We start from the raw sequence: 15,748 nt of genomic DNA, 5'->3' as shown, positions 1-15,748 counted from the left end.
ACTCATGGGCTGAAGCGATCTTCCTGCCTCAGCCTCCCGAGTAGCTGGGACTACAGGCATGCAGCACCATGCCTGGCTAAGTTTATATATATTTTTGTTTGTTTGTTTGCTTTTTGGTTGTCTAGCTAATTTCTTTCTATTTTTAGTAGAGACGGGGTCTCACTCATGTTCAAGCTGGTCTTGAACTCCTAACCTCAAGCAATCCACCCACCTCGGCCTCTCAGAGTGCTAGGATTACAGGCATGAGCCACCAAAGAATTCTTAAATCTCCTTTTCCTCCTCCATCCACTTGCACCATACACAGTTGCTATTCCTATGACTTTCCCATACTACTGAAAACTCTGAGCCCTCCGCACTCTTCTCCTTCTCTCATCACAAAAGCTCAAGGAACTCTCCCTAGAGAAAGAAAAGGGGAGATGGGGTGGGGGAGAAAGAGAGAGAGAAGTCCAGGGAGAGGGCAAAAGTCGGGAACACTTGTGTGACAGCAAACCGTGATTTGTCTCCAGTGTAAGACTTCCTCTCCCTTGGGTTCCAATAGCATCATCCCCAGATGTCCACGTGATCATGTAGCAGTTCTCCACTCTAGAAGAAGATATTATTCCCAGGGTAAGTACCAGCAAGGAATAGTGCATAAGTATTCTGGAGTCATTTCCAATGACATAAAATGAGAAGAAACTGATTAGGAAATTATTTTTAGCGTCCCCAGAACTTTGCAAACATCACCTCAGGTACTTCCACATGAGGCTTTTATATAGTTTTTTTGAGCCAGGAGGCTCCTATAGTCCAGTGGACTCTCTCTTCAGCTGTTTCAAAACCTTGACTCAGCTATTTTGTGCTCTTTTAAGGAAATTAAAGAGTTTGTTTTGTTAGGTGAGGAAATAAAATCTCACACAGGACTATGTTCTGGTGCTACATTTCACAAAGCTTCTCAATTCTTCCTTTTATAATATTTGTCTTGTCCCTCTAGAAGAAAGGTAGAGAATTAAAACAAAACAAAGGACCAGCCTATATAACACTAGTTGAGGAACCCCAAACTTGGAGCCAAGGTACATGAGTTCTGCCCCTCACTCTACTAATAAACTACTTGCTGTGCAAATTTTGAGGAACATTGGCCTACCTCCCTGATAGGGCTGTTGTGAGTAGTATATCAGATAATATGTAAAAGTAGTTTTTGAAAAATATAATATACAATATACATAGGGTGTTATGTTCAAAGAACTTACTAAAATAAAAAGATAAATACAAAGCCTGTGAAAAAGAGTACAAAGTCTGTGAAAAAGAGTGCAAGACTGCTTTTTGCTTAGAATTGCCTATTTTCTTTAAATATTATAAGAGACTTTTGCAACAGTGAAGTCTCTGAATCTGAAATATTTCTTTTAAAAATAGAGAAGTTTCTTCTTCTACCATGTGATATTTGGATTATACCTATAAGTAAATCTAACCCGGTAGGTCCTAGATTGCCTTTTAATTAATTAGCACATTAGTTTGTTGTGCCCAAACAGACTGACCTTCAAATTATTCTCTGGATAAGTTGATCAATTGTTTTTTAAAATTGTTTAGAAATAAAATGTGATGTAACCAAAAGACCAACTGACTGGCTGACCAAAAGACTAACATCATAAATGAAGATAGCCTACTTGTATAATTTAGGCTTAAGGTGGATATGAGGAAGTACACTCAATTTATTTTGTATTTTTTGTCCTTATAGCTTAGTTCATTACAGCTCAGTCTTTCATGTCACTGAATTAACTCACAGAGGATACACTCCTTATCCAAGGATACAGGGTCTGGTTTATGCAGCATACCATAACCATGTAAGCTTTACATTTAATGCATTATTTTCTTTTATTTTATATAATAATTCTTAAATCCATGATTAGAAAATCGCCCTATATTATCCTTTGTTCTAAATTATCATGATTTCTTTTGTGATACTTATTTTCTCTGTATACTGTAACTTATGCTGACAAAGAAATTTTTAAAAGGTAAAAAAAAAATGAAAAAAACCTGAAAAATGGCAGATTAGTGGTGACCTCCTGGCTCTCTGCTCCCAGGGTGGGAGGTGAAGAACGCAGACAGCTGCACACGAGTGGATCCCTCTCCCACAAGAACAGCATCGTGAATCTGCAGAGAAGCAGCGTGGGACAAGCAGCTCTGGAAAAAAAAAAAGGTGAATTGGAGAATTGACCACAAAATCTGGAGAGTGCCAGATATACAATAGGGCATAGAGCGAGGGATGGCCGTGCCCCTCGTCCAGGGCAGTGGGATCTGACCCACAGGAGGACAACTCTTCCTCCATCAACCTCCACATCCACTCAGGCAGGGAACACCTGAGTGTGAAGTTGTGGCACGAGATGACAGGCTGTGTGGAGAAGAGACAACAGTGGGAAGCATTTTAAACTCTCCAGTCTCTGTGCTAGGTCCACACTGGGCAAGGGAGGGCCTGGGCAGAGTGGACACTTCTTGGGTCCGCAGGAGGGAGTTTGGAGACAGGCACCTCGCCTCTGGCAGTCACTGGGACCAGAACAAAGGAGGTGAACTCCGAAAGGGAGGCTCTGTCCCTGGATACCGCCAAAGATTCGGCTGGCCCTGGGAGGGACAGAGAATACAGGACCCCCTACTGGACTGACATGAGACAGTGAGTCAGAGAGCAGTGGGGACAGCCATTGAGACAGCCTGCCAAACCCAGCACCCACTGCCCCCCAAGCAGTCGCCTCCAGTGCTGGCTCTCTGTGGGTGGGCAGCCGCCATTTTGGAGGTCCATAGTCTAAACTATGAGTTGCAGATATGGGCACCACCCCTCCTCCAGCCCAGCAGGGCAAGCCTAGGCAACGGTCTCAAGTGGCACCACTGCCCCTGCCCTGTAGAGCAGGCCCCACCCTTGGAGGAGGGGAGTAAGGAGAGAAGAGGCTTTCTGAACATTCCTCCTCCAGCCCAGCCACTTGCCTTTTTGTGCTGACAGGACAAACCCCACCCTTGGAGGGGTGGAGAAATGAGAGAAACCCCTTTCTGGGCTGAGACCTGCGGTGGCCTCCGGTGGTGTTTCTCCCTCAGCCTGGCCACTTGTATTTCCGCACTGACTAGACAAACCCCGCCTTTGGAGGGGAGGAGTGATGAGCAAAGCCGCTTTCTGGGCTGGGAGTCCCATTGGCCTCAGGTAGCGCCCCTTCCCCAGGCCTGAGGCTTGACTTCCCCTCCTTCCTGCAGGGTAGACTCTGCCCTTGGAGGCAGGGAGAAAGGAGAAAAGTCTGCTTTCTCGCTGCAACTAGTGTGAATCTACAGGACCTTGGAACTAAGCAAAAGGGGGAAGACTGTTGACTTGGTCCAGCGGGTTTGTTTTGATCATCTGATAAGAACATAACACTAGGGCTCGCCCTTGGCACCCAGGCTGCTGCCAGCTTTGGGGCTTGTGGTCTGGGAGGGAAAATCTTGGCCAGAGACCTTAGCAATTGCACCAATTAACAACCCACACCTGGAGCTGCCTCACAAGTGTGGTGAAAGAGCCCTGAATAACATGCTAGCAGCTCTCCCCTAGCAGCAGCTCAAGCAACCACAGACGTATACGCACTCAGGCTCCCAGGTACCTGTTGCCCTTACCCCACCTAAAGTGGCAACAGGGCTCAAGTAACTATTGGGAATGACAAGACATTTCCTAAAGATCAGGGCACTTGTATACCCCATTCAGGGGTTTAGAGCCCAAAACAAAGGCATTGGAATACCTTGATAATTGACTCCTCCGTGCAAACTACAAGAGACAAGGTAACCCCATAGCCCAACACCGTGCCTCCCATCTCAAACTAGTGGAGAGCAGAGGAGTTGCACACACAAGAGTGATTCACCACCTGGGAGATTAAGCAAGGGGTCCAAATTCACTAATCTCGTCTGGCAAGAGGTGAAGACAACAGGTTAGAGAGAACCCAACAGGCTAAAACACCTCTAACACAATACAGGACCAATACAGGACTTGTGTAAGTTGATATCTACTGATGAAGATCGAATATTTTCTTTTGGGGGTAACTATTCTCTCTGAACTTTCATGTTTCCTGTGTTCTTTCGCTGATCCTTTCTCATCAGGCTATTTTGTCAAGAAGTGGGTGTGATGGGACTGGTTTATAGCCTTATATCCAAGTCCTCAAAGAGACATTCCTTGACAGTACTGGGAAGATGCTGAATCAATGGCTTGAATTTTCCTCTGAAGAGTCATAGACTGGCAGAGGGGATAAAAATCCACAAGCCCAGTATCTGCCTGTCTACAGGAAATGCATCTAATCCACAAAGATGCCTTCAGGCTCAAGGTGAAGGGATGGAAAACAATCCTCCAGGCAAATGGAGGTCAAAAGAAAGTGGGGGTATCGATACTTATTTCAGATAACATAAGCTTTACAATTGCAAAAGTAAGAAAGACAAAGACGGCCACCATATAATGGTGAAAGGGAAGATACAATAAGAAGACTTAACAATTCTTAATATTGATGCACCTAATTCAGGAGCATCCAGATACATAAAGTAAACCCTGTCTGATCTAAATAGCATGATAAACAATAATGTCATAGTAGCCGGGGATTTTAACACCCCACTGAATGAACTGGACAGATCTTCCAAATAGAAAACAAGCAAAGAAATAATGGACTTAAACAGAGCTCTAGAACAAAAGGGTCTAACAGACCTCTACAGAACATTACGCCCAAATAAAGCTGAATATACACTCTTCTCATCAGCTTGTGGAACTTTCTCCAAAATTGATCACATACTAGGCCACAAATCAGACCTCAACAAATTAAAAAAATAGAAAGTATACCATGTATGTTCTCATATCATAGTAGTATAAAATTAGAATTCAATTCCAACAGAAATACTCACCACTTCACAAAGTCATGGAAATTAAACAATCTATTGTTGAATAACTATTGGGTCAAGGAGGGAATACAGAGGGAAATCAAAAGATGCTTTAAGCTAAATGATAATGGGGACACAAGTTATCAAAATCTGTGGGATACAGCAAAAGCATTCATAAGAGGAAAACTAATAGCATTAGATGCTCACATCCAAAAAATAGAAAGCTCAAAATCAACAAACTAATAAACAGTCTCAAGGAATTGTAAAAGGAAGAGCAAATCAATTCCAAACCTAGCAGAAAAAGAAATAAGATCAGAGTAGAACTAAATGAAATTGAGAACAAAAGAACTATATAGAAGATTAACAAAACCAAAAGCTGGTTTTTCAAAAAGATAAAGAAAAATGACAGCCTTCTTGCTAGATTGACAAGAACTAGAAGGGAAAGGACTCTAATAAACTCAATTAGAAATAAAAAAGGAGAGGTTACAACAGACACCACAGAAATACAAAACATTATCTTTTGGTATTAACTGATCAACACCTAAGTGGACATACAGGAATAACATTTATCAGGTGTCAGGCGGGGGTGGGGGGCAGGGCAGGGGAGGAATGGATGGGTATATACATACATAATGAATGCTATGCATGCCAACTGGAGGAGGGACACGGTTGAAGCTCTGACTCAAGGGGGGAGGGGGGCAAGGGCAATATACATAACCTTAACATTTGTACCCCCACAATATGCTAGGAAAAATAAATAAATAAATAAATAAACATTATCTTTGAATACTATAAAAACCTATATGCCCCAAAAGTATATAATATGGAGGAAATGGACAAATTCCTGAAAACATACAACCTCCCTAAGTTCACTCAGGATGAAATAGAATTCCTGACCACACCAATATCACGCATAGATATTGGAGCAGCAATTAAAAACCTTCCAAAAAGGAAAAGTCCCAGACCAGCTGACTTCACTTCTGAGATTTACCAAGCATACAAAGAAGAACTCATACCTATACTACAGAAATTATTCCACAATATTAAGAGAGTGGTATCCTACCTGACTCATTCTATAAAGCCAATATCACTTTGATACTAAAGCCAGGAAAGGACACAATAAAAAAAAGAAAAACCACAGACCAATATCCCTCATGAATATAGATGCAAAAATTCTCAACAAAATTTTGGCAAATCAAATCCAACAGCTTATCCAAAAAAAAAAAAAAATTCACCATGACCAGGTGTGCTTTATCCAAGAGATGCTAGGCTAGTTCAACATACAAAAAACTATAAATGTAATTCACCTCGTAAATAAAAGCAAGAACAAAGACCATATGATTCTCTCGATTGATGCAGAAAAGCATTTGACAGAAGTCCAGCACACCTTTATGATAAGAACTCTTAAGAAAATAGGCATAAATGGGACAATACTTTAAACTTTATCAAGGCCATATATGATAAACCCACAGCCAATATCATACTGAATGGGGAAAAATTGAAACCATTCCCACTTAGAACTGGAACCAGACAAGGTTGCCCCCTATCCCCACTTCTATTCAACATAGTGCTGGAAGTCCTTGCTAGAGCAATTAGACAAGAGAGGGGAATTAAGGGTATCCAAATGGGGGCAGAGGAGACAAAACTCTCACTCTGCTGATGTTATGATATTATATCTAGAAAATCCCAAGGATTCAACCAAGAGACTCCTGGAATTGATAAATGAATTCAGTAAAATCTCAGTATAGAAAATCAATACACACAAATCAGAGGCATTCATATACACCAATAACAGTCTAGCTGAAAATCAAATGAAAAAAGCAGTACCTTTTACAATAGCCTAAAAGAAAATTAAATATCTAGGAATACATTTAATGAAAGATACGAGAGACATACATAGGGAGAAATATGAAACAATAAGAAAAGAAATTGTAGAAGATGCAAACAGATGGAAAAATCTACCTGGCTCATGGATTGGCAGAATCAACATTGTTAAAATGTCCATATTACCCAAAGTGATCTACAGAACTAATACAATCTCTATCAAAGTGCCATTATCATTTTTTATAGAGCTAGAAAAAATAATTCTACGCTTTGTATGGAATCAGAGAAGACCTCGTATAGCCAAAGCATTCTTAAGCAAAAAGAACAAACTGGGAGGTATCAGTCTACCAGATTTCAAGCAGTACAACAAGGCTATAGTAACTGAAACAGCATGGCATTGGCACAAGAACACAGATATAGACCTTTGGAACAGGACTGAGAATCCAGAGATGAAACCATCCGCATATTGTCATCAAATATTTGACAAAGCAGACAAAAATATACACTGAAGAAAAGAATCTCTTTTCAATAAATGGTTCTGGGAAAACTGCATAAGTACATGCAGAAGATTGAAACTGGATCTTCACCTCTCACCTCTTACAAAAATCAATTCACAATGAATAACAGACTTAAACCTAAGGCATGAAACCTTAAGAATACTAAAAGAAAATGTAGGGAAGATTCTTTCAGACATTGACCTAGGCAAAGAATTTATGAAGATCTCCAAAGCAATCACAGCAGCAACAAAAATAAACAAATGGGATCTGATCAAATTAAAAAGCATTTGCACAGCCAAGGAAACTATCATTAGAGCGAATAGACAGCATACAGAATGGGAGAAAATATTTGCTTTCTACATATGCAATAAAGGGCAAACAAGACTCTATCTAGAATTCAAAAAAATCAACAAGAAAAAATCAAACAACCCCACCAAGAAATGGGCAAAAGACATTAACAGAAACTTTTCAAAAGAAGACAGAACAATGGCCAACAAACAAATAAAAAAAATGCTCAACATCTCTAATCATTAGAGAAATGCAAATCAAAACAACAATGAGATATCACCTAACCCCAGTGAGATCGACCTTTATCAAAAAAGCCCAAAACAACAAATGCTGGCAAGGATGTGGAGAGATAGGAACACTCTTACACTGCTGGTAGGACTGCAAATTAGTACAACCTCTGTGGAAAAGAATTTGGAGATACCTTTAAAGAACTAAAAATAGAAATACCATTTGATCCAGCAATAGCACTATTAGGCATCTACCCAAAGAAACAAAAGACATTGTATAATAAAGACATCTGCATTCAAATGTCTATGGCAGCACAATTCACTATTGCAAGGATGTGGAAACAACTCAAGTGCCCCATCAATCCATGATCGGATTAATAAATATGGTATATGTATACAATGGAATACTACTCAATTACAAAAAATTATGGTGATCTAGCACTTCTTATATTTTCCTAGATAGAGCTTAAGCCCATCCTTCAAAGTGAGGTATCACAAGAATGAAATAATAAGCTCCACATGTACTTGCCATCAAATTGGCACTAACGGATCAACACTAAGGTGCTCACACGGTAGTAATATTCTTTAGGGGTTGAGGGTGGGTAAACTCACAACTAATGGATGTGGTGAGCATTGTAGCAGGGAAAGAGCCATCTCAAGTCATGGTTTGGGTGTGGCAGAGTCATAACATGTAACCAAAATGTTTGTACCCCCATAATATCCTGAAATTAAAAAAAAAGGTAAAAAATTTTAGACTGTTTTTTGGGGGCGGTTTTTTTCCTGTCTAAGCATGGGAAACCAGTTCATCCTAGTAGGGTAAGGTAAATGCATTTTCTTTTCTTCTTTTTTTTTTTTTTTTGAGACAGAGTCTCACTTTGTTGCCCAGGCTAGCATGAGTGCTGTGGCATCAGCCTAGCTCACAGCAACCTCAAACTCCTGGGTTCAAGCAATCCTGCTGCCTCAGCCTCCTGAGTAGCTGGGACTGCAGGCATGTGCCACCATGCCCGGCTAATTTTTTCTATATATATTAGTTGGCCAATTAATTTCTTTCTATTTATAGTAGAGACGGGGTCTCGCTCTTGCTCAGGCTGCTTTCGAACTCCTGACCTCAAGCTGTCCGCCTGCCTGGGCCTCCCAGAGTGCTAGGATTACAGGCGTGAGCCACCGCGCCCAGCAATAAATGCATTTTCTAAAAGGAAATTTATTTTCTTTCGTGTGTTCCTTCCAGGCTGGCCAAGAAAACTTACAAATAATCCACAGAGTCACATTACAAGTCATTTGATTAGTGGTAGCTGGCATGTAGAGGAATGAAAATGTAGTTTAAAAAATTAAAGGTGGAGCTGGTAGCACCAAGACACCAAGCAAATATATATTTGCAAAAAAAGCATAGGATTTGTATGTATATATATATATATACATACAAATCCTATGCTTTTACCGTAAGGAATCTCATTGTCTTATTTGTTTATGGCTTCTGGCACAGTGTCTGATCATAGTAGCCACTCAGTAAATATTTGTTTAACTTATTCTGGTAAAATAAATAGAAACATTCAGAGAAAATAGCTCCATCTGAGTGTGCATTGAGGCAAGTTTTCTTTTTTATGATTTTCTTTTCTAGAATCCAGAAATGGTATCTACTCAGCTAATCCGCACTAGCAATTCCCTCATGGCAAATTTCCAAGTAATTATAAGTTTCCTTGAAATACTGTATGGAGAAATCTGCGGTTCACAGTCTTTAGAAAGTGTTTTGATAAGGCAGACCATAGCCTCTTGAAAGGGATATGAAGTAACCTGAGTCCTGCACAACAGGTTCTTATCCCTCGACCATATATAACTGCTTCTTGCAACACAGTTTCTAGTGAAGACCAATTCTCCAAGGAAGAATAAATTAAACATGCAGTCATTTTTGCAAAGTTAGTTATTCTTTAATTCTGATAGTATTTCTATAATAAACACTTCATAATACTCTCACCATACACACTGAAAAATCAACCCTTAAATGCTTCTTTTTCTAGACAAAATGTAAACTTGGGACTGAGAATCCATAGTAACTGTAAGGCTAATTCATTCAGTGACACTTTGTAAATTCCTTATTTTTTTTTCCCCATCTCCCCCCAAAATGTGATAAATCAAGAACAATTTTCAACTTGAATATAATAATAAGTTTAGGGGACATAGTAAAGACAAACGATGAATCTGAATTACGATTAAAGCATAGACACAAAATCTGGAAAGCATTGCTGTTTTCTTTTGTTTATGCCAATAGGTTGTATGTTGTGAGGACAAGAAGGAACACAGTAAGCAATGTCATCATGACCCAAATACAGTTAGAACATGGGGGCCAGAAGAGGTGGCTCACCCCTGTAATCCTAGCACTCTGGGAGGCCAAGGTGGAAGGAACACTTGAGGTCAGGAGTTCAACACCAGCCTGAGCAAGAGCGAGACCCCATCTTTACTAAATATAGAAAAATCAGCCGGGCATGGTGGCACAGGTCTGTAGTCCCAGCTACTCGGGAAGCTGAGGCAGAAGGATCACTTGAGCCCAGGAGTTCGAGTCTGCAGTGAGCTATGATGATGCCACTACACTCTAGCCTGGGCAACAGAGCAAAATTCTGTCTAAAAAAAAAAAAAAAAAAGAAAGAAAGAAAGAAAAGAAAAAAGAAGGAAAGAAAAAGAAAACAAAAGATTTCAGAGAAATATACTGAAATATTAAAGTATCTCTGGATAGTGAGATTGTGAATGATTATTACTTCCTCCTTTATAGTCTTGTATGAATGTTTCACCATGAAGAGGAATTTTATTTTACATCTGAAAAAAAAGTCTTATTTTTATAGATGTCATAGGGTCACACTCAGTAAGATTGTTTTGATAGTAGAGTGATATCTGGTTAGTTTGACAGAAAGCAAGTGAGCACATTGTGAGGCTCCCATTAAATGTGAAATACATATGTCACTTGTCCTTGGAAGCCAAGCCATTGGCTTCTTTGAGACACAAAGTGTGAATCTGATTTCTCCTCAAGGAACTCAATCCTCTGCAGAATTTAAGTACACACACTTACAAATTAATACATTAGGTTAAATGAAAGAGAAAAATAGAAAGAAATTATAAAACTAATAAGAGAATTAGAGATACAGCTGTATACTTTTTAAAAAGGCTTTCTTTCAATACCAAATTTTATTATGAAAGATTTAACCAAGTTATTTAGTTATGGGACTTGGCTCTGGTCTTTTAAAATTAGGTGAAATGATGAAACTCTACCTAAGGATCACATTTTCAAAAGTTGCTTTCTAAACACATGCTGCATCATGATGGTCTCACATTTATGCTTATTACTCTCAAAATGAATTTCACAAGTACTGATGATGCCAGATACCAACCACAACTTCTCTTCCTATCTCTGAAATGGAGAATCCACATACCCTGCCTAAGTCCCCTGCTAAAATTAAAATAACTAGCTGTGTATCCTTAATATTTAAAATAAACATATTTAGGACATAATACTGCCATTGATCATTCATTGAACGTACTCAACCAATGCTTATGTCTAACACGTGCCTGGCAATGTGTTAGGCTCTGACGGTAATGAGATGAATAAGAAAACTCTCCCTGCCCTTAAGTATTTCATATTCTATGGAAGACATTCAAGTTACTGGTAGAAAACCAAAACTACACAGTTCCTTGTTTGCCTTGAACCCTTAGTGACACAATTAATGTTTACTTTTCACCTTTGAAAAAATGTTGTGACTATTTTGAGGGACTCATGCCAAGTTTCCTTCCTTCCTTCTTTTCTTCCTCTCTCCCTTCTTGTCTTCATCCCTTCCTCCCTCCACTTTTCCTTTCTTTCTTTTTTGTATAAACTCTATATCTGCACTGTGCAGTATGGTAGCCACTAGCCATGGAAGTTATTGAGCACATGAAATGTACCTGACCCAAACTGAGATGTGTGATTTGTGTAAAACACATACGTAATTTCACAGATTTAATATAAAAATATATAAAATATCTCATCAATAATTTTTTACATTCATTACATGTTGAAATGATATTTTAGACATAGTGGGTTAAATAAAATACATTATAAATTAAGATCAATTTTACCATTTCTTTGGACTCATTTTAATATAGCTACTAAAAAATTCAAAAATATTTATGTGGCTCACCTTATACTCTAGTACAGTGTATTGTACTAAATGTACTCAGTTTGTTGCACTTGGGGAAAAGACCTACTACTTCTCAAAGCATGTTTGTATAAAGCATAATGACGTAGGCTTTAGTGTTAGTAGTGAATTAGGAGGGTTAGCCCATGTGAACAGGAACACACAGTTCAGCAGAAAACAAATTGTGTATGAGTCACTAATAGTTTTTGTGTATATTATGATGATTATAAAATACAGCAGAAACTACTGACTCACCTCTATCTTTTATCTCGGGACAGAGGAAAAAAGAAGTTGTTATTTTCTGCCTTAGTAACTTGTTTCATATTATTGAAATCAAGTACTTTCTAAAACTCATCAACAGATCTATTCTTATGGATTTTAAAATTGACACTTCTTAATTGAGTTATTTGATATTTTAAGTACAAATTCTATGTGCATCTAGACATATCCTTATACCAGAGAATAGCCTCTTACCATAGACACAAAGACCATGAAAGCAATAACAATGAAACAGTACTTCTATTTTCTATGTAAGAGTAAAATAAATCAATTTCCCTTCCCATTTGCTGTGATTCAGAATTAGTATTTGTAGTTTTTAGGGTAAATGGATAGAACTCAATGAAGTGTCACTAAAAGTTTTAAATGACTCATAGTACATTAAAAAATACATTTTCAGCAAGACAATTATTTGAATAATATTCTTGCTAAGTGTATTCTTTAGGTTTTATAAAAAGAACAGTCAAATTTTTAAACTTGTTTAGCTTTTTAAAAAATTTATACATTTATATTATTTTTCTCAATAATATAGTTTACAGAGTTTATTTATAATTTAAGCCACATTATAAAATATTCCATGATAATTTTTACCATGATCATTTTTACAATGACATGTCTATAATATAATAAAGGTGCTTCTCAAATAATTTTGGATATAACAAGAAAGTTAGAGTAAAGTACTCCTAAGTGTCATCCTATTAGAATCTGCATTTATTATAAGTATCACCTTAAATCACTTTGACATAAATCATAATAGTATGCATATAACACATGGCCATATCCCTAGTGTATAAAAGATATATTTTAAAAGAAACATACGTGCATACTTTTTTGTCTGATGGAATCAGTTCCTTGAATATTAGATCATAATATTAATGATACATTCCCTCATTATCTTTATCTTCTGAGAAGTTAGAAACTTCTAAAAAAAATTTTTTTTTCTTTTCTTTTTTTTTTTTTTTGTGAGACAGGGCCTCACTTTGTTGCCCAGCTAGAGAGCCTCATCATAGCTCACTGCAACTTTGAATTCCTGGGCTCAAGTGATCCTCCCACCTCACCCTTCCAAAGAGCTGGGACTATTTGGAACACAACACCATGCCAGGCTAATTTTTAAAATTTTTGTAGAAACAGGGTTTTGTTGTTGCTCAGGCTAGTCTAGAACTCCTGGCCTCAAGCAGTCCTCCTGCCTTGGCCTCCAAAAGTGCGAAGATTACAGGTGTGAGCCACCACACCTGGCCTAAAATTTTTATCTCTGTGACTTGTCCATAGAAAATTGGATCAAAATATTACTTTCGTTTGTACCTAGTCCCTAACAGGCCACAGACCAGTACCAGGAACTCAGGCCTGCTTGTTTTAAACCCACCAATTAAAACTCCTCAAGGAAATCTTGTTTGGATAATGCCCTGGACTCAATAAAGGTATTAGCCCAAGGGTCTGTCTTTCTCCCTGCCTGTGCTTCCTGACCAGAGCGTGTGTGGTCTCCAGGCATGCTGTGCACCCTGCAGGACCTATAAATAATAAAATCCTTAATTCCTTATTGTGTCCCTCCTAATCATTGAAGGAGCGCTTTCCTTAAAGATCCTAAACTAATACCCACACATATATGGACACCACCACAAAAAGCTGCTTTCTTTGCCATCACCCCTAGGGTCCAGGAATAAACTACAGGTATTCATTCCGTACCTTCAGTGATTCTCTTGGTCTTTCCAATCATGTGTTTTGTTTTGTTTTGTTTTTGTATAACATTTCAGATCTTTTGCTGAGCACGTACATTCACATCTAATGCATGCTAAACATTATATGTTTGCTAAATATCTATAGCATTGTTTCGGTAGGCTTTTATTCCTTTTATTTATTTTTTTTACGTAATTTAAATAATAATATATTATTGCTATTGTTTTGTTTCTCTGGAGTAAGTCTTGGAGTTCTATCCAAATTTATCTATGATTATCCTTTTAAAAAATCATAGATATTGTTATGTTGGAAAGACGGAATATACAAACAGACAATGGCCGGACCATCTCTAAAAGTAGAACTGTGTCTCACAATGTGCAGTAACCAGCTCAGGAAACCAACTTATCATCTACAGAAACCATTTGGGAATCTAGTCTGCCATCTGTAAGTCACACTTTGCAGGAAGTCAGACTGCTATCTCTAGCAACTAGGTCAGGATGTCAGACAATAACCTCTGTAACAATCAGCCCAAAATGTTCAGGACTTGATTAATGACTTGATAACTTCCCTAATTTTTGTCCTGGCTTGCAGCTTAGGACCAGCCAGAGAAAGCCATATACGCTCCCTTAGCCAATCATTCGGATGCGCTGCTTCCAATTAGCCCTCTGACAGCTTCCTCATCCAATCAGGGCACAGCTGAAGACTTCTCTTTCTTCCACTATAAAGCAATCTCGCTCCTCCGCCTCCCTTCGAGTCTCTGCCAAAACACAAGCAATGGTCGCTGATACCTTCACTCTAACAAGCTCTGAATCAGTAGCTCTTGCTGCTTCTCATTTAAGTCTTCATTTCTTTCCACATATACCAGGCAAGGACAGTTTTCATGCTTAATATTATGTATTGATATAAAGTGGTTGGCAAATTTAACAGTAACATGTTTGATTAATATGTATTTATTTATAATTCACTAAATAAAATAATTAATAAGTATTTATTATTTTATCATTAAAGTTTCAGTTGGACTTGTCTCCTTTATGGAATTAGCTGTGGCTAGAGCAAAAATGGGATTTTGACTGATAAAAGAAGGCATTCGTAAGGCCTTATTCATGCCCAGAGTTAGCAATGAAAGCAAAGTTTTCAACAGTAGTTCACACAGTAAATTAAACATTCTTTGGGTTTTGCACATAGAGATGAGTCGTTACCAAAGTGTTTTTTATCTAGTAAAACAAAGTCTTTTTACATAATTTGTAAAAAGCCTTTTACATTATTTGCTTAACAAAAGGATGTTAAATCTGAAATTATAATTGACTTTATTGCTGCAAAAGCATTTGGTAAATGGAAGAAAACAGCATGATCTTAGAACAGTAGAATTCTAATAGTCAACATAAGTTGAAAAGTGACATGCGTTCCCGGATATCTATTTTTGTACAGCCCATGAGCTAAGTAAGAGTGGTTTTTATATTTTTAAGTGAGTGCAAAAAATCAAATAAAGAACAATATTTCATGCTGCATGAAAATTATATGAAATTCTAATTTCAGTGTCCATAAATAAAGTTTTATTAGAATCTGACCATCCTCATTTTTTACATATTATCTATGGCTGCTTTTGTGCTAGTACAGTTGTATAATGGAGTAGTTATGACAAAACACACATGGCTTACAAAGTCTAAAATATTTACTATATTTGGCTCTTTATAGAAAAAGTTTGCCACACCTTGTTCTAAAGCAATTTGGGGGCAATATAAAGAGCCACAGGTGAGTGGCTTAAGCCACCAGAATGTGAACCAAGAGCCAGAGATCCAGGAAACACTCCAGTTGTTAGGCCAAAGGAAATAGATCCCTGGTAGAGAAATTGAGAGGAAAGAAATTCAATGTGTTTTCCATTCATTGTACTTTCTTCGGTTCTTTTGAATAGTCATTTTTCTGGCTGATATTTAGTCTTAGGAGAGCTGCAGCAAACTTAAAATACTAA

Source organism: Microcebus murinus, chromosome 5, assembly GCF_040939455.1.
Source record: "Microcebus murinus isolate Inina chromosome 5, M.murinus_Inina_mat1.0, whole genome shotgun sequence".
NCBI lineage: Eukaryota > Metazoa > Chordata > Mammalia > Primates > Cheirogaleidae > Microcebus > Microcebus murinus.
The sequence above is the reverse complement of the archived record's forward strand: the minus strand, read 5'-3'. Positions refer to the sequence as shown.